Source organism: Balaenoptera musculus, chromosome 7 (assembly GCF_009873245.2).
Source record: "Balaenoptera musculus isolate JJ_BM4_2016_0621 chromosome 7, mBalMus1.pri.v3, whole genome shotgun sequence".
Taxonomy (NCBI): domain Eukaryota; kingdom Metazoa; phylum Chordata; class Mammalia; order Artiodactyla; family Balaenopteridae; genus Balaenoptera; species Balaenoptera musculus.
Window position 1 is genome coordinate 74,557,581 of NC_045791.1, and position 19,142 is coordinate 74,576,722.

A 19,142-nucleotide genomic window follows, 5' to 3' on the forward strand; every position below is an offset into this window, starting at 1 on the left:
CTGTGTGAAAGAAAAGGAGACACACAGGGGGGAAGGAATGAAGCTTTTCCAAAACACTCTTTCAGGTAAAAACAAGAGAAATATTAGAGAAAACGTTAACAAGCAATGAGCTTCTATCTTTAGAGCCACTGTTTTGGGGAAGTGTCGATTATACCAGCTTAGCTCATACTCAGAGAATCTTAGAAATTGGTAACAGAAATGGGGTGCTGATATTATATAAATATAAAATAGGAGACACTGGCTTAGCAATTGGGTGCTAGGTAACAAGAAAGAAGTTATTGCTAACTGGAAAAGGTTATAAACTAGTGACCCTTGTTTGTCACCGTAAAGTAGTTGGTGAATCTGTCACCTGAGACAACCTGTAAGGCAGCTGAACAACATGCCTATAGAACCTACTGCTCTAAGAAAAGTAGATGGAAAGTGCAGGAATGGGATATTTCTGTAATTTCCAGGTATTCAACCAGAATTAACTGTGTAACATTGATGGGGCTATTGCCACAAAGAACTCCTGGAACTAATTGCATACATTCTTTAGCAAAAGTCTAAGACTTTCTTACCTTATACAATGAAAATATCAGTGTTAAGATGCCTTAGTAAGTCTATTTCTAAATTAGTTTCATCCTTCCCTCAATGAGAATTGAACAGAAAGCACTAAATAAAACCTTCTCACATTTTGGAAACTGAGAAATGGAATATTTTATTTCCCCAAAAATTTCTTAGAGGGAAACAAATTTTTAATCTTATATACAACAGTTATCCAGTAAATCTTTTGTTTCACTTTAATATTACACACATCTAAAAATACAACAATTAGTAAGATATATTATTTCAAACACACTTCCTTTAGAAATGTTTAATTATTTTAATTGGAGATTTTGTATATTTTGCTTCACTTGTTCTCTCTCTCTCTCTCTCTTATTATCTTTTCATTTCCAAATTTAGCTAAGGATTGGTTAGAATTTCATTCAAGGTCAAGTTGTATGTTTCTTTAAAAAACTGGGAAGTCATAATCCTCAAATATATATGTAAATAAAAATTCAGTGTTATGTTAGTTATTATATGAAACTTTGGTTCCTAAAAGTGCTATCAATTTAAAGACTCACAGTACCTTCACCCACCCCCACCTACTACAAAATGGAGACCAGATGTATGAATAAAATTAAGTAAAAGAAAGAGCCTAAAAAAGCACTAGTCAAAAAACTAAGAAAAATTATAGAAATAAAACTTTGTCTCAAATGTCATCTTCTTGATAAACACCAAAATTTATCCAAGAAATGCCTGCTACTTTCTATCCCTAAATATATTTTCCCAATAGCCTACTTATTTATCAGTGAAATTTAGACCATGATGCTGTGTTGGTTGCTTATTCAGAAGAACTATAATGATTCTTATCCCTACATTCTCCTTTTTCTTTAGGCACATAACAAATAATAAAACACAGAAATTTTAGGTTTCAACTAGAATGAGAAGTTGGATTCCATTTAAGTTTGTAATTTACTCATTTCCTAACCCCTGACATGGCTTCAAGTCATTTAAAAATTTTTAAACTTAAGCAGCTTAAAAACGGGAGAACAAGTGAGATAATGTCTATGTCTGAGCAGAATCAGGAAAGAATACTTAGTTGTGCCTAATGAAAATGTATTATATAGCAAAATTTGAGACAGTCAGTTAAAAGAAACTATCAAGTTGGATATTTCTATAGATACTTCCATTCAAAAGAAAAAAAATAATTATATACTCAAAAGAATTGAAGCCAGGTCTCAAAGAGATACTTGTACACCTACATTCACAGCAATGAATTCAATAGCAATTCAATAGCAAAAAGGTGGAAACAACCCAAGTGTTTATTGATGGATGAATGTACAAACAAAATATGATATATCCATGCAACAGAATATTATTCAGCCTTAGAAAGTAAGGAAATTCTGACACATGCTACAACATGGATGAACCTTGAAGACATTATGCTAGATGAAATAAGCCAGTCACAAAAAGACAAATACTATATGACTCCACTTATATGAGATACCTGGAATAGTCAAATTCATATAGACAGAAAATAGAATGGTGTTTGTCAGGGGATGGTGGGTGGGGGAGGGAGAAATGGGAAGCTTTGTTTAATGGGTATAGACTTTCAGTTTTCCAAAATGAAAAGAGTTCTGGAGATTGTTTGCATAACAATGTCAATGTACTTAACATTACTCAGTTTTACATTTAAGAATGGTTATTTAAGGTGGAAAATTTTTATGTTATGTGTATTTTACCTCAATTAACTTCTTCAATCTATGCATGGATTTTTTTAAAAAAGCATGTACCTATGGGAGGGGTGAACAAAACAGAGATAACAAAGATGAAAAAAGATAATAAAAATTACGTTTCAAAATCTTGAAAGCAAGCAAGCAAGCAAGAAGCTAATCAAATGTAACATCACAAGAGTAGTAGGCAGTTGTAAAATTCAGTAGGAGGGAGAAGCACTTCCAGAATGGCCAAGTAAGGACCCCAAAAAATCTGATCCTCCATAAAAGCAATGAGAACACTGGCAAAAATTGTCAAAATCAACTTTTTCACAATTTTGAAAATGAACGAAGGCTTACTACATTATGAGAATGATTAAGGCACAAAAAATGGTTGTGTCACAATAAGAACAGTGAGCTTAGTGGCATTTTCATTTTCCCTATTTCCAATCACTCTCTCCCCAGCATCACAATACCCTTAAAAATCAGCATCATTACAGACACAGTGACTGAAAAAACCCGTACTCTAGCAGGCAATGGAGAGAGCAAAATGGGTTTAGAGTTCCACAAAATGGCTCTATCCCAGTGAATTGTCACTATTTGACCTGGCAGTTACTTGGAAAAGCCCTACTCCCAGGGCTTGTGTTTATTGGACCTAACTCAGAGATCACTCAATGGAAAAAGTTCTAGCCCCAAAGCATTTGTTGAAAACACTCAGCTGCAATTGTTTAACAATACAGATGTCTACGGCAGCAATACCAACTGGAGCAAAGAAGAGGCTGGCTTAAAAACTTAAAAGAGAGATCTGGAGAACGAAATGTCCATAGAAGGATTTGAAAGGCTCTGACATATTCCTTATGATTGAAAAGACCACATTCACGTGCAGCACTATGCACATACCTAAGAAATCTCTCAGGAGACCCCATTCTTTCAGCTCTGGCTGATCTTGAGGCTCTGTGCATGCAGGAAATGACGGCTACAGCGCAGTTGTCAACTGCCTGGCTACTTGTTGAAGGCATGCCCCAACATGCACATACAGTCTCTCAGCAAAGACTGAGATACTTATTGATTTCAGACATTTAAGGAAATCTCTGTCTAATCATTAACTGACCACTAAGGGAACCAAGCAAAAATTCAGTAGCCACATGTGACAAGAATGTAGACTTTCCAGAATTTATTCAGTAAAGTCAGTAAATAAACAAAAAACAGCAACAAAGAGCAAACACACCAAACCTTGGGGAGGTAGGAAAATTTGATTTTCAGAGTTGCCATATGATATTATTTGAAATGCCCATTTTTCAATAAAAACTTAAAACATACACAAATAAACAGGAAAGTATGGCCCACACACATGAAATAAAGTAGTTAAACAAAATATGTCCCTGAGAAGCCCAGATTTGGGGCATACTAGACAAAGATTTAAAAATACTAAAACTATGTTCAAATAACTAAAGGAAACCATGTCTAAAGAATTAAAGGAGAATTTAAAAACATTATTTCACCAAACAAAGAATATCAATATAGGGATTTCCCTGGCGGTCCAGTGGTTAAGACTTCACTTTCCAATGCAGGGGGTGCAGGTTCGATCCCTGGTCAGGGAGCTAAGATCCCACATGCCTCATGGCCAAAAAACCAAAACATAAAACAGAAGCAAGGTTGTAATAAATTCAATAAAGATTTTAAAAAAAAGAATATCAATATAGAGATAAAAATTATTTTTAAAAAGAACCAGATTAAAATTCTGGTGTTGAAAAGTACAATACCTGAAATGGAAAATTCACTAGAGGGGTTCAACAGCAGATTTTAATAGGCAGAAGAAAGAATCAGTGAACTTGAAGATATGTGGATTAAGATTATTCAGGCTTAGGAACAGAAAAAGAATGAAGAAAAATTAACAGAGCCTCAGAGACCTGTGAAACTACAGATATTGTATCATGCCATGCACGCTGGGAATTCCAGAAGGAAAGGAAAGAAACATTATTTGAAGAAATAATGGCCAAAAACTTCCCAAATTTGATGAAAACATTAATCTATACATCCAAGGAGTTCAATAAACTCAAAGTAGGATAACTAAAAAGAATCCACACCAAGACACATCATAGTCAAAATGTCAAAAGACAGAAACCTGAACACAGCAAGAAAAAGTCTCATCACAAGCAAAGGATTCTCAATAAGATTAACAGTTGATTTCTCATCAGACAATATGAAGGCCAGAGGGCATTGGAATAACACATTCAAATCAGTGAAATTTTAAAAAGTTAACCAAGACTTCTATAGCCAGCAAAATTATCCTTCAAAAATGAAGAAGAGGGGGCTTCCCAGGTGGCGCAGTGGTTGAGAATCTGCCTGCCAGTGCAGGGGACATGGGTTCGAGCCCTGGTCTGGGAAGATCCCACATGCCGCGGAGCGGCTAGGCCCGTGAGCCACAACTACTGAGCCTGCGCATCTGGAGCCTGTGCTCCGCAGCCAGAGAGGCCGCGATAGTGAGAGGCCCGCGCACCGCGATGAAGAGTGGCCCCCACTTGCCGCAACTAGAGAAAGCCCTCGCACAGCAACGAAGACCCAACACAGCAAAAATAAATAAATAAATAAATAAATAAATAATTTAAAAAAAAAAAAATGAAGAAGAAATTAAGACATTCCCAGCCAAGCAAAACCTGAGAGAATCCGTCACTATCAAATCTGTCCTACAAGAAATACTAACGGGCGTTCTTGAGGCTGAAATGAAAATCACTAAATATTAACTCAAATCCACATGAAGAAATAAAGAGAATTGGAAAAGCTAACAACATAGTTAAATGCAAAGTACAGTATAAATGTATTTTTGTTTACAACCCTTTTCTATTTAAAAACAACTACGTAAGACAATAACTATAAAAGTGTTAATGATGGGCTTACAATGTATAAAGCAAGGAATTAAGCCATATTGAAGTAAAGTTTTTGTATACTTTTGAAATGATGTTGAAATTGATCTGAACTAGATTGTTTTAAATTAAGAATTTCACTGTCAATAACCAGGCAACAACTAAGAAAATAACTCAAAAATAATCATAACAATATTATCAGGAATGACAGAATAAAGGCCTATGAAAATTATCTTTTCCAGAAAAGCAACAACAAGAAAATTTAAATGGCACACTAGGAAACATATATATTTAATGCAAGACAAGTAATGGAGGAACTGAGGAACAAAAAAAGCATAAGACACACAGAAAACCAATAGCAAACAAGGCAGATATATATCCATCTGATAAACAGTAATTACATTAAATGTAAATAAATTAAACACTCCAGTCAAACATTCTAGTTAAACACTCACCAAAAGGCAGAGATTGGCAGAATATATTTTTAAGTGATTCAACTACATGCTGTCTAAAAGAGACAATTTAGATTCAGAGACACAAATGGATAAAAGTAAAAGGATGGAAAAAGATACATCATGGGAACACCTCTAAAAAAAGAAATGGAGTGACAATGCCAACAACAGACAAAATAGACTTTAAGGCAAAAATGGTAACTTGGGAGAAAGAATATTTTATAAAGATAAATGGGTCAATTCAAAAGGAAGACATAATGATTACAAACATATACGTTACAAGGGGCTGCAAAATACATGAGTAGAAACTGACAGAGTTGAAGGGAGAAAAAGACAATTTAACAACAATAGTCAAAGATGTCAATGCTCCATTTTCCATATTGGATTGAACAATTAGGAGATCAATAAGGATAGATATGCACCAAAAGCACAAGAAAGAGAAAAAAAGATACTTGGGCTTTATCAAAATTACAAACTTTTGTGCTTCAAATGACACCGTCAAGAGAGTGAAAAGACAATCCAAAAAACAGAAGAAATATTTTCAAGTCATATGTCTCATAAGTGTCTAGAATCCAGAAAGTTACAAAAAAAAAACTGTACAACACAAAAATTTTTAAATAAATAAACTTATTTTAAAATTAGCAAAGGATTTGAAGAGACACGCCTCCAAAAAATATACACAAATGGCCAATAACCACACAAAAAGATGCTCAACATCATGAATCATTACAGAGAAGCAAATCAAGACCACAATGAAATACCAATTCATACCCACCAGAATGGTTAAATCAAAAAGAAAAGCAATAACAAGTGTAGGTAAGGATATGGAGAAATTGGAACCCTCAGACATTGCTGAGTAAAATGTAAAATGGTGCACTCACTTTGGAAAACTGTTTGGCAGAGCCTCAAAATGATAAACATAGAGTTACCATATGACCCAGCAATTCCACTCCTAGGTGTATACTCAAGAGGACTGAAAACATATATCTACACAAAAACTTTTACACAAATGCTCATTGCAGAATTATTCATAATAGCCAAAAACTGAGAACATCTCAAATGTCCATCAACTGATGAATGGATAAACAAAATGTGGTATATTTACAATAAAATTTTATTTGGCTATACAAAAGAATGGCATGCTAATGCATGCTACAATATGGATAAACTTTGCAAACATTATGCTAAGTGAAAGATGCTAGTCACAAAAGGCTACATATTATATAATTCCACTTTTATGAAATGTCTACAAGAGGCAAATCTATAGCGACAGAAACTAGAGTGATGGTTGCCAGGGGCTGTAGGCAGGGGAGATGAGTGACTGCTAAGGGCACTGGACTTCTTTTGAGGGTGATAAAAAGGTTCTGAAATTACAGGGTGGTGATGGTTGCACAACTTTGTAAATATACTAAAACCCACTACATTGTGCACTTTAAGATGATGGATTTTATGGTATGTGAATTATATCTCAACAAAGCCATTATTTTTTTAAATCAGTGAGGAAAATGAATACCTACAGAATGACTCACCAAGATAGAAAATAAACTATATTCTGTCTTATAATCAGTACAGATCACTGACCCAGACTGTGGTGGATGTAAAGATGATAATAATGTAAAGATAAATAATAAACAGCGCTAATCTTTAAGGAATTTAATTTTTAACAAGAAGTATAATCAATAATAAATCTTTGGAAAGAATTTTGATTCCTTCACCTAGTTTTCACTCTCAAAATATATAAAATGCTAATTTTACCATGACAAACTTTAATAGAAAACTCAATTCCAGCAAACTTTAAATATTAGCCAGGACTTCCCTGGTGGTGCAGTGGTTAAGAATCCACCTGCCAATGCAGGGGACATGGGTTTGATCCCTGGTCCGGGAAGATTCCACATGCTGCAGAGCAACTAAGCCCATGCACCACAACAACTGAGGCTGCACTCTAGAGCCTGTGAGCCACAACTACTGAGGCCACGTGCCACAACTACTGAAGCCCGCGCGCCTAGAGCCCGTGCTCTGCAACAAAAGAAGCCACCGCAATGAGAAGCCCGCGCACTGCAAGGAAGAGTAGCCCTCACTCGCCGCAACTAGGGAAAGCCCGCACGCAGCAACGAAGACCCAACGCAGCCATAAATAAATAAATAATTTTTTTTAAAGTATGTTTAAAATTTTTTTAAATAAATAAATATTAGCCACCACCTAAATTCAACAACCAGATGCTAAAGGTAAATTAACTCGAATTCTATCTCCCGTCACACTTCTCTCCAAGCACAGTAAGTTCCAAGCTGTGGTCCAGCCTCCCAGCTCTGTTGCACTGTGTGATCCTAGCTTGGGAGTGCCAAGAAATTTCCATGACCTCATTTCCTCACCCTGGACCCAACTCCATGCTTACTTCCCCTTCAGATTTTACAGGGCCAAAATTTTATGCCTTTAGGCATCTAACTCTTTCCTTCAAACACCATTAGTTACTGAGGTTCTTCAGACATATTTTAAATCAGGTCATCAAAGCAAGTGCAGCTCCCTTCTTTTATGTCTTTTTATTTCTTTTACTTAGTAAAGATCCAAAATGGTCCTTACCAGGACCAAAAGGCCTCTCCCTGTGTTTGGTGCCCTGCACTAAAAAAGCCAGGTATTCACACCACCACATATGTTTTGTTGTTCCAGAACAGGGGTTACAAAACAGATGCAGGCAGCATATGAATTTTGTTTGGCCTGAGCCATTCTAAAAACATTGTAATTACCAACATACTATACCCAAGAGATGTTTTATGTACAAACTTATATTTTTAGCTTCATTTGAAAAATCTGACGATTTGGCCATGCTGAACCCAAATTCCCATGTGGCAACAACTGGGTGACCTGAGTGGTGACACCTCCTTCCCCTCTGATGAAGAATGCCTCTCCACGATCCTCACCACTCCACAAGGTTTGCATGCACAGCACTTTAAGCCAGTTTCACTTGTGTCCCGCTGGCTGTGGAGGGGTTGGAGTATGAGAACCGAGTCCAAATCCAGAGAGTGAGAAGTTGTTTCTAATCATAAAGGGAAGACCTTTTCCCTTATATTTGGTTTCAGGTTGCATGGCCACGTTCCTCTACCTTTGCCAAGCTCTCCTAGTTTCTCACTCCAAACTGCTTCAACTTCCTGTAATCACCATCACGTCTAACATCTGTACCACTCACTTACTTAAATTACCCTGGGGCACTCCTACATAATTCTGGTCTGGCAAGAAGCAGTGTTAATTCCAGGCCAACACGACAGAAAGCACTGAGGATCTCATCCACAGACCAATGAAATCTTCATTTCCAGACTCACTTCTCTTTGAAGATAAATGCTCCTCCTAAATTTCTGAATTTCGTGTTAAAAATAAAATGCTTCTCAAACTTTACTGTGTATAGAACATACCTGAGGATCTTGTTAAAATGCAGATTCTGACTCAGTAGGTCTGGCTTCCGGGTGATGCTGATGCCACTGGTCTGTAGACTACACTTTGAATAGCAAGGAGTTAACAGGCTTACAAAGGAAGAAGGAGGTTTCTGATATGGGAATTATCTCAATGAACCAGACCTCCAAGACTTGACTTTCTGCCATTTTAAAACTTCAAAAATATTAATCTTTTAGCATCTGTGCCAACTTAATATCTGATTTATAAAAATAATAGCCTTTCATAATGGTCCATGAAAAAGAAACACGTGGTTCCTTCAGCCATGAGGCATTGATCATTGTATATGTATTCACTTCATGATCAATACTGGGCATTATACAGAGGTATCAGCCAAGTTTCCATATCTTCAGAGTACTTAAAGTCTAGTTGGCAAAAAGACTAATAGCAAACAAAATAAGTAGTGCACCACCTAAAGCAGCAGATGATTAAGATCTTAATTGCTATAAGATAGGGATTCCCAACAGTGGGGCATATTAGCATGTGGGGGGAAGGTATCAAACTAAACACACTGCTCTCAATCCCCTCCCAGATTAGGATACTCACTCTACCCCCAATCTTATTGCCAATCATGACAAAGGAAGCTACATTTAGTTCTAGAAATGCCATATTCTTCATAAGAGTAAGATGGGGGGAAAATGATGAAAAGCACCACTTTTAAATGACACACAGAAAAGCAGGTAGAATGGTTGGGCATTCCAGGTGGGAAGTGTTCCTGTGGTAAAAGTGCTGAGGTGGAGATGAGTCTGGGGTATTTATGGAATGAATGGAAAGAGGACCTGCCTACTGGAAGTAAACCAGAGAGCTCCACTTACCACCGCCCCGTTCTAGGTGGAGGAAGCACGGAAACGATCTCCCAAGAACTGGATGACCACCGTTAACAACCTTAAAAAGATATTTCTTGGGCTTCCCTGGTGGCGCAGTGGTTGAGAATCTGCCTGCCAATGCAGGGGACACGGGTTCGAGCCCTGGTCTGGGAAGATCCCACATGCCGCGGAGCAACTAGGCCCGTGAGCCACAACTACTGAGCCTGCGCGTCTGGAGCCTGTGCCCCGCAACGGGAGGGGCCGCGATAGTGAAAGGCCCGCGCACCGCGATGAAGAGCGGTCCCCGCACCGCGATGAAGAGTGGCCCCCACTTGCCGCAACTAGAGAAAGCCCTCGCACGAACCGAAGACCCAGCATAGCCAAAAATAAATAAATAAATAAAAATAAAAAGTAGCTATAAAATTAAAAAAAAAAAAAAATTACAAATCTTTCTATAAAAAAAAAAAAAAAAAAAAAAGATATTTCTTCATACAAAGGCTGAACTAGTTTGCCTCTCAGGTCCTTTCCAATTTTTCCTCAACTGCAGAACAAAATTTCAATTTTCCTCTAACACGGAATTCTAACCTGAATCTCGTGCCTTGCCTGATGTTGACCATGAGAAATGAGTGAAGAGAATGTGAACATGTAGAAGTGGATGTGTATAAACGGAAGAAAAAGAGAGCCTAAGTCATTGCATCGGGTTAAATTCCATGGCTGCTCTACACCCCCGGTTCTTTGAGACGGCTCTCGAAGGTCTTATTTTCAACTCTGTCGTCAATCATCTTTGCGACTCTTCTCTGAGCCCTGTCCAAATTATCCTCATCCCTCTCACATAGGCAAGTGATGACTTACACTCCAGGTCTTCCCTGACCACCCCATGTAAAGGAAGTCTCAGTTATACTTCCTTCTCTATCAAGGTCCTCCTCTACAAAGCACTTATCACACTTCCAACTATGTTTTCTTCACTTTTTACTCACAAAATATTTCAAAATTACATTCAGAAGATCATACAGTTCAGAAGTTAATATAAAAGTAGCCAAAATACCACCACCCTAATGTAAAAATGTTTACATTTACATTTCTGCCACATTTGCTTTGCAATTACATATTTACCTGTTTATTCATATTTTTATTGCCATTGCCTATATCCTAATTCAATTTTCTGTTTTATCTGGTTAGGCCCATGTCTGAATACTGACCTCTTTTATACCTATCACTCAGCACAGAGCCTGGCACATATAAGACTCTCAATGTTTGTTCAATGAATAATGAATGAATGACTTCTGTCCTAGTATGAAATAATGGCCATCACTACAGAAGAGTTATTAGACAAAAGACAATGACTCCATCTTTATTAAAGTCCAAAAAAAAAGAGAGAAATGGATCTTTTTTTTTTCTTTTTTTTTTTTTTTTTGGCCTCACCTGACGCTTGTGGGATCTCAGTTCCCCAACCAGGGATTGAACCCGGGCCACAGCAGTGAAAGCCCAGAATCCTAACCACTAGGCCACCAGGGAACTCCCCAAGAAATGGACCTTTATTGAAGGATGAGGGTTAAAATTTAAATGTGTGCTATAACTGGATATTCCACATTAGAGTGGGTTAGCTGAACAAGGAACAGAACTTCCCTAGAGGTCCTTATCCCTCTTGCCCTGGAGAGCACATATATCTGCTAAAAGACATGGACAGAGAGGAGATGAGCTCTCAAAGTATCTTCTAGTTTAAAGATGCCGACTCAATAGCTTAAAGAGGGAAAGAACAAAAGAAGAGAGGGAGGCAGGGAGGGGAGAAAAGAAGGAGAGAAGAAGGGAGGGAAGGGAAGAGAGAGGGAGAGAGGAGGGAAGGAAGGAGAGGAGTCCTATGCAAAGAATCCTAGACCACTAGAGAACATTTATATTTTTTCTAGGTTAGGTTGGAGGCAATACAGATCATGTTCTGAAAACCCTCGAGTATCAAGTCCATTTGTCTGAAATGAAGCCAAGCCTAAGGAAAAAGTATAAGAAAAGTCATGTCCAATTGTCAGACTTCTCCACCTCCTTTTACCTATACTCCTGGCCAGCCAGTATCTTAACACAAAATCCTAAAAGTCTGGGTTCCTCCCACTGTGGTTCTCTACATGCTCTCAAATATTAAGTATACACTTGTACTCTCTCTGCATCAACTTTATTGGATCTAAGTTCTATTCCTTTGTGCTCTTATTCTTCCAATAGGTCACTGAGAGGTATTATGCTTCTGATTTAAAGGACTGTCCATTACTGAAAATATTACCTCCTCAACTCTTTTTTTTTTTAGCCTCCTCTACTCTTTATGGTCAATGTGGACCTCCGACTCTCTCTAATGAAAAAAATGTCTCAGTCCTATGACTGTGGCAGATTGTTTTATTTGTTAACAATTCTTCCTTCCCTCCCTGTCCTTGACATGGTTCCCTGTGGGCAGAGTATAGTACTGAGGCATGCCACTTGATACAAGAGAAATCATTTCTAATCCGTGTCATGAAGAAATATTTTTCTTGCTCCACAGATATCTTACACCACAGATAAAATACCATATGAGCACCTTTCCCCTCAACAGCCAGGGTACATCAGCACAGAGAAGCAGCCTTATACTCCCGGCCCATCACTTTGCACAGCACATGCAGATACTCAGGGGCCGCAATTTGGCTGTACCCAGTTTTCACTTTCTTTTAGTTACTTCCTCAAGATCAGAAGGTGCTACATCTTCGCGGTGAATGGAAGAGCACGTGGATTGGCTTCGAGGTACAACTTCTTTTCTTCATGAACCCATCACCTTCTTATCTGTACATGAAACTTATGCTCTGTCAGTCCTGCCTCCTGAGGACTTTTCCAGTCTCATATATAATGGTTAACCAAAAGAAAAATCTCTTCCCCTATAGCACGAGTTTTCAGTGATAAATGAACAAAGCATCACCAAGTGCTCCTCCCTGAACAAATGCCAAAAGCTGATTCATTCTCTGCATGACATCGGTGGTTTCATCCAACCATAAAGTGAAATATCTGCCAGCGCGCACTTGATAGTAATCGCTCTTCCCTATTCCACTGATACTATGCAACAGCCAACCGTGTCATTTGACAAAGGAATTCTGTCAATAACTTCTGGATTCTCTCTAAGGATAATGTTTGTCTTTAATTTTCCAGCTGATTTTCCAGGTGTCTCTTCAATAAAATGACTTATACTTACTTTTGTTATAAGGATCCTTTAATGAAGCTACTAGAGTTTTAATCTCTTACCTACCGTTAGCAGTATAATACATTAATTTTGTAACAGAAAACATTATTGGGTACTTGCCCTGTGAAACTTCCATAGTATAACAAGGAAGCCACTGTGCTTTGTTTGAAAATGACACCAAGACATCCATGGCTTCACAGACAAAGTTTCATAACAGGCAATGACTGGGGACTAGGAGCGAATGGATGGCAAGCCCAATAAAAAGCAGTTTTGAGATAGTCATCATCATACTTCCATATGCACTTTTCCATTTCAGCTACTGTTTTGAAAACATCACTCTCACAAACGTCCTTGTTTTTACACATACAGATACACATTTTATATTTGGAATGGGATTCGGTTCTGTAAGTATGTTTATGACATTCTGAACTGCAGTATTTACATTACTATTTTCATCACTATTTTCACACTGCAATGAACCACTTTTGAGCCACTGATCTATTTTTGTGAAATGGAGATACAATTTAAGACCAGCAACAACAAACTATGCTACTTTAACAAATAAACAATAAGCAAATGACATAAAAAGTATATTAACCAAAATGAAGTGCACCATGATGAAGTGCTTATGAAATGTAAGCTATATTGACCAGTGCAGTCTTCATAGCATGAACACAATTTTTCATACGATAATAACTTTTAAGAACATAATGGGATCTCTGCTGAAATTATAATTACTCTCACATCTCAGGGTCCTACATGCTCTGCCACTCCTACACCATCTTTCTGATTCACATTTCGAAGTCCCCCCCATCACCCCACCCCCTTGTGTTGGTCTTCTTGCTAAACTTTGAACACATCCAAACACATTCTCACCTTCAGGCCTTCGCACCGGCTGTTCCCTCTGCCTGGACCGCTCCCCCTCAGGTATCTGTATGAGTAACTTCTGTCACTTCCTTTAAGTCTTTGCTTAAGGTCTCTTTCTTCATGAGGGCTACTCAACTACATTTATCCTGTTCTACTTTCTTTCTTCCAAAGCACTTATCCCCTTCTACCATGCTATATAATTTACTTATTCATTTGGTTTATTGTGCATCTCCCACTCCTACCCCTCCACTCCCAACTGAATGAAAACTTCACAAGGGCAGTTTTATTCATTCAGCACCTAGATTCATGGAAGGTGCTTAATAAATAGTAGTTGAATGAATGAATGAATAAGTGAAATTTTTTCACTGCTTTTCCTTTTTAACCACCAATCTGTCTGTGGATCTTACTTTGAGAATTAAACAGAAAATGGAGAACTATCAAATGATTTAAGCAAGAGAACTACACAAGGTCAGAAGATGATTTAAAGTTTGGAAAGGCTGGGCTTTTTTTTTAGTTTAAAAGTCAACCCATGAAAAAAATGATGAAAGTCACAATTTTCCAAATGACTAGGTCTTCGTAAGTAGTTAATTTCAACCCCGCAATACACATATCTATAGATATATGATTTGTATATATACACATACACATATATGCATGCACACATTAGACATATGTTGAACAAATCTAGAAGCAGCTAAGGACATTTTTCCATCATATGGGTACTCCTCATATAAAAGCTAATGACTTAGGTAATAGTTAAGACAACCATCCATCGTAATTTTCCTGGGATAGCCCAGTTTATACTGTTTGATCTGGTGCCCCTTGCAGTTAGTATCCCCTTTTACTCTCAAAAGTGTCCTTATCTGAGCAAAAATAACTACATGGTTATCCTACTCATAAAGAAGATACATACATTTCTTCTTATTCAAGCATGCCGACCAAGCTTTTGAGGATTTTAGTGGAGTGGGTGTGGAAAAAGTGACAGCCATAATTAATTGTAACACCTACTGGCCAGCACTGCAAATGAACTCTTTCAAACAGGCAATTCTTTAGCCAAGGAGCACAGCCATTGTTGAAGTACATGCCACAAGCTTCATATATCTAGCTTTAGAACTCAAATCCCCACCAGGTCACCTGCACAATCTCCAGCCCCTATGAGAATGTTCACGTGATGAGTGGGCACAGCACATTCTTCTCTGCAAGCCCTTTGTCTGAAAAACTGAGACCCAAACCCAAGACTCTAGTCAAAAGAGAGGGCAGAAAACAAAGGCTCTTCTATTATCCTCGTGGCCCAGAGGGCTTGGAAACTAGGAGAATGTGGAGTCAAGTCTTCACAACGACACATGTGTTTTGGTCTCTCAGTAAATTCCAAGAACTTGACCAAACACTAGATCTTGAAACTTTCATTCATATCTGCAAAAGCCATGCACCCATCAAGTCTGCAAACAGAATTTTGTTGAAGCTGCTCTCCCAGATCATAGGAGTTGTCCCAATTCATGCCAGCCCTAGGTAAACAGGTATTCATTCTTATTGTGCTCGAAGACAATAATAACCTGGGCTCAGAGCCAGAGAAGACACTTAATACGTCAAGGAAAAAACTATTTTATTTCTTATATGTATAATTAGATGACAACAACCAATTACGTCAGTCTTTTGTCTTCCTTGCTATTTCTTTTTTCCTTATGCATTTTTTGGGTTTTTTTTTTTACCTTTCTTACCTTTGCATTTAACAAATTAAAGACTGAAACAAAGCCAGACTCAAAATTTGAAGTCAGGAGAGGGTGGTGAAGAAAATAATGAAGATTCCTTAATATCTAGGGTGACCACATAATTTATCATCCAAACCAGGGCACTTTTAAATGTGAAAGGGGATGCATTTGATAATTCAGATAGGTCAACAGGAAAAAACCAGGACTACGGCAGGCTAACCAGAGTAGGTAGTCACCCTTCTAATCCCTCATACATTTTCCCACACAAAAGGCATCCTGTGTGTAAAGAAGCAATTCTGCCTCTGCTACATCAACCGAACTTCAAATATAGTCCTCTCTCTTTCAGGCCAGGCCTGGCTTTCCACAATGGAGCTGGAAATGTTTTCACTCCACCCTGCCATTCCCTATTCGTGCAAAACTGGTTCCATTTTTACTCAAGAAAGCAAGCAGCAACACACTAGAATGTGGATGCAGGCCAGGTGCCCAGTAAGCCCAGGCCTGGTGCCTCGGGTTTCTCATAAAGGAATACTTCACAAGAAAGGAAGCAACCTGGTGAGAAGGTACACAGATACCAACCGCAGATTTAACAATCTGAATTTGAATGTTAGACCCTTTTGTTGATGCCAAGGCACACGCTGAAACTGGGCAGAGCCCGAAAGCCACCTCTCCAGCAGCACACATTCATCCAGAAGAAATGGCTATGGCACCTGTCCTCAGCTACAGGTAACAACCTTGGTTTCTTTGCCTTTTGCTGAGATCAGTGGTGCAGAAGGATGTGAAAAAAGTAAGAAAATATGTTTTTTTTCCCCTCAAGATCACAGTTCCCACGTTAAACAGAGCCAATGCTTACTTTTACCCCCTACTTCCTGTTCAGGGGGGCCAAACATTGCTCATGTTCTTCATTAAATTTAGTCCTGTGGTTAGTGACTATTAATTTACTGGAATATTTTCCCTCACATGCATCCAGAGGGGAGACCAATTTTGCAATCTAGTTGGAATCTACAGCACATAAAGAATCTATAATGGTGGTAGGAGCAGAAAAGCTCCAGCTGGCTTATCTCAAATGTTCAGAATGACTGATTTCTTCACGGACTCCACAGTCATTCAAAAAGATTCACTGCCCAAGGCTGTTCAATGCTGTGATGGAGGCACTGATAAAGCAAATGTCTTAGGCTGTTAAGCCTTATAAAAGTAGAGTACTACCCATAGCTGAGAGTCTCATGACAAATGCTGGGAGCCAGGGAACCACCTGTCATGGAGATGGTAGAAGAAACTCCTTTTGAATTCATGCAGATGGGACTAAAGTCCTTCCAGCTAGGAGACACTATGAGGCCAAGGGGCCATATGTATACAAGAACTGCTGTTTTCCCAGTGGTACGATAATCTTAAATTCAAAGACATTTTTCTTAATATAACTGTTTAAACTGCTTCACATAACCACAATTGAGGCCAAAATGGGCCGAAGGAATAATCAAAACAAACAGCTCAATAATGACTTTTTAAATGTTCAAAGAAAGAAGAAACTAACTGGTTAGGCTGCTGGATGATAAGGTTATAAAGCCTCCTGTGGGAGATGAAAATTATATGTCTTCCCCACCTGACCCCATCTCCCAACAGTGAAGTGGATAATTTCGGAAGAATACAATGACCCTTTATGCTAGGCTTCTCTTGTCTGCTAGGGATGCCATCTGTCTCCCACACTATATAAACAATCCCTGCAGGAATCTTCTGATGCCCAAACAGATTAGCAAACTCCAGATTTTCACACCATTAATAATATCCCCATCCAGATTAGGCTTCTTGCTTTAGTAACTCCAAAGATAAGCCTAATAACTGACCCTTTTTGTTTACAGGTAATGTGAGTGTCATTTTAAAGATAACCTCTCAGAACACACAGCCATCTGTTGGGGGGGGGGGGGGGCGGGTGGAGCTCTCTCTAGGCAACAGAAGAAATGAGCCCTTGAGGGAACAGGAGAAATAGTAAAATGAAAATCATACTTATGAGACAAATGAAAACATGAAATTTCACCAGGTCTAATAGAGGACTCTAATAATTACATTAAAATCTTTTTCTTCCAAATGACAAACTAGAAAACTATTCAAAAAAAGACAAGTTTCACACTTTGACAAAGGCATACGTACAATAAGAATTCAGAGTTTGCTTGACTCTAGGACAGTGAAAGCAGAAACCGTACTGGGAAGGCTAAAGGCCCCCGGGGAAGTTTGCCTACCGTTCACCTCTACCTACGAGGATTGCTGATGCTTGCCTTCTCCAAGTTTAATATCGATTGATCCCCTGTAACTCTGTGAGCTCTCTGTATTGTCTCCAAAGACTTCCAACTCTAAAAGAAATAAATGTACCTGTAAAGATGTTCCTAAATTAATAATAATAATCAAGGAAAAACACCTGAGCTCTGCTAACAGCGGAAAGCACGAGGCATGGAAGAGCCAGACCTCTGCAGTTGCACGTCCTCGGAAACGTCTACGTCTAAATCTGCGGCCCCAGTTTCCTCCAGGCCCCAAGCCCCCGCAGAGGATGTTCACAACACGTTCCAAACCAAAAAGGAAATGAAGCCTCCGCTCCCTCAAGTGACGCTCAGATGGACCCAAGAGTCTCAGCTCCCCGGGAGAACCAAACCTTGAAACACGTCCCAGTGCCTCTCACCCGCGTCTCTGGGCAGCGGAAGCCGAAATGTCAAATGAATGACCGCGCCGGGCCGAGAGGGAGGAAAACAAAGCCGCCTCCCGCTGTCCGGTACCTGCGGCGCGAGGGCCGGGCCAGGGCCGCGTACTCACCTGGGGCTCGGCGCCCGCTGCTGCCGACTGCGGGTGGGGACGGGGCCGCCGGGCGGCAGGGCGCCCCCGCAGTCGCCCGAACCCGCGGCCCCGGCGCCCTCCGGCCGGCCCGCGCGCGCCGCGGGGAAAGCAGGCGACCGGGGGCGCCGCCGCGCGTAGCATGCAGCTCCCGGCTGCGGCGGCCGCTGCCACGGGACCAAGGGACCCTGCGCGGCCGTCTCCGACCCGGCGACTCCGAGGCAGCGACGAGAGACGCAGCGCGGAGCCGAGCGCGCCCGGCGCGCCCCTCAGCGGCTCTTCCCGCCGCCTTCCGCAGCGGGCTGGGTCTCGGCTCGCCTTTGTGCTGGCATCCTCCTTCGCTCCCAACGACGCCCGGAGCTCCCCGGGCGGCTCCGCGCCGCCGCCGCCCACCCCCGGGTTACGCCGCGCCCCCCGCGCGGCCCGCCGATTCTGTCGAGTCAGCAGCAGCGGCGGCGGCGGCGGCAGCGGCGGGGACGCGCGAAGCCATATCTCCCGCCCGCGCTCGGGAGGGCGCCAGGGGTCTGGGCGTCCGGAGTGGGTTTACGGGCGAGCTCGGCGGCCCGGGCGCGGCGCGTCCCCGAGCGGCCCCGCAGCGCCTGGCTCCCCGCCGCTCGCTCTCCAGGCGTCGCCCGCGAGCCGCGCGCCGGCCCGCCTGCGTCGCCCTCTCTCGCCGCTCCCCGCGGGCTCGCCCGGCCTCCCTCGCGCTGCCACCTTCCTCGGGCCCAGCGTGCCCGGTGCCCGCCCTGGCCCTCGGGGGGCGAAGGGTGC

The 19,142-nt window shown here is 40.5% G+C and overlaps 1 protein-coding gene across 3 annotated transcripts in view; it reads right to left on the reverse strand.

Moving 5' to 3' along the window:
• Window positions 1–18,472, reverse strand: part of HECW2 (HECT, C2 and WW domain containing E3 ubiquitin protein ligase 2) — a 415,256-nt gene extending 396,784 nt beyond the window's left edge. For all 3 annotated transcript variants that reach the window (XM_036857486.1, XM_036857485.1, XM_036857484.1), the window contains exon 1: window positions 18,354–18,472. The gene's annotated coding sequence lies outside the window, so the exon portion shown is untranslated. The remainder of the gene's footprint in view (window positions 1–18,353) is intronic.
• Window positions 18,473–19,142: the final 670 nt, after the last annotated feature.